A 1,493-nucleotide genomic window follows, 5' to 3' on the forward strand; every position below is an offset into this window, starting at 1 on the left:
CCAGGTCCAGCTGTGAAGGCAGCGGCAGGGTTCCAGCCAAGCAGGCGTGCTGTGGGAGGCAAGGCTCTTTCTGCCCAGGCCTGGTTTTACCACCCACCTGCAATGGGAGAGAATCTGCTGGGGGCGGGGGCAGGAAGGTGAGCTCCCTCCCAGGGGGTTCCCGCACTCCCAAGCTGGCACGTAAGTAAGTCCGTGGGTGCTTGCTCTCTGCCAGCGCTCTGGCCTGTCTGATCCCACCCTGAGCTCTTCCCCCGTTCCTTTCCAGTTCCCACCATCAGAAGTGCCTGCTGCGGGGCTTGTTTCTGTATGGTTTCTCTTGAGCATACCCAGCAAGCTCTGCTTCTCTGGGGTTGTGTGCTCACTTTGCAAAACAGCAGAAATTTATAGCCCAAGTAATTGATCACGGTGCTTCCGCCTCCCTCCATCTCTCTCAGTCTCCTAATTCCCTTCTCCTGCTCTGCTTTCCCTTCTCTTTTTTCTTAGCGCGCCATCTGTGGTGTCAGAGAAAAGGAAGCCAAAAAGGGAGGGAGGGTTTCTAGTCCCAGTTCTGCCAATTACAAGTCACATGAACCTCAGTTTCCCCATCCGCAAAACGGAGAAGCTAATAATACCTGCTCACAAGTGTGCTGGGCCCAGTGGATGCTGGGGCCCTGGTGAGCACCCGGAGCAACGGTGTGAGGTGGGGGTGGGATTGGGGCCACCTTCCATAGGGGGACACTGGGGGTCATTCACTCAGGCCCACAGAGCTAGCAATACAACCCTGGACCTTGAAGCCAGGTCAGTTGTGCTGCAAAGCCCAAACCATTAGGTTACACTTCCCTCAACCCCAAGGCCAATCAGAAAAGGAGTGCTCCTCCCCAGGCCTCCAGATCCCTATTTCCTTTCATCCTGGGGCTAACTACAGGGAAAAACAGGGTTCGTTGGGGCAAGGGGAATGCTTTGCAAACTGTAGAGTACCGTGAGGATGGAAGGAAACTTCACCATCAATTTCACCACTCTTCAGCACTGGCCCCTCACCTGAATAGAGACACCCTGGGACCCAAGAGCTTCCCTGACCCCCAGATTCCTCCTCTCCTTCCAGAAAAGCTGTACAAACAGAGGCCTCCCGCTGGCCAGGCCCTCCACATCTGCCAGCCTCCATGAAGGCCCATAGAACCTTCCAGAACGACCCACAAAAGGACTCCGAAGTGCTCTTCACTGGCCCTCCCCATGGCAGATGAGGCCCTGGGAAGGGTGGCCCGGGTTCCCTGGCCTGAGCCCTGCAGGCGTGGGCTGGAAACCCCCTCCTGAGCCCCACTGCAGGCTGGCGGCCGTTCTGCCCCCTTCTGTTCAGTTCTGGGGGGAGAAAGCGCTCAGGGGGCAACGTGCTTGTCTCTCCCCTCTCCATTCTCGGCCTGGCTTTGTCTCTGCCTCTGCACGTCTCTCTGTCTCTCCGCTCTGTGTGTCTAGCCTGCAGCCCGCAGGTCTGGACTTGCTTCCACCCCCCCACCCCC

This window comes from Galeopterus variegatus, unplaced genomic scaffold (assembly GCF_000696425.1).
Source record: "Galeopterus variegatus unplaced genomic scaffold, G_variegatus-3.0.2 Scaffold80, whole genome shotgun sequence".
Classification (NCBI taxonomy): domain Eukaryota; kingdom Metazoa; phylum Chordata; class Mammalia; order Dermoptera; family Cynocephalidae; genus Galeopterus; species Galeopterus variegatus.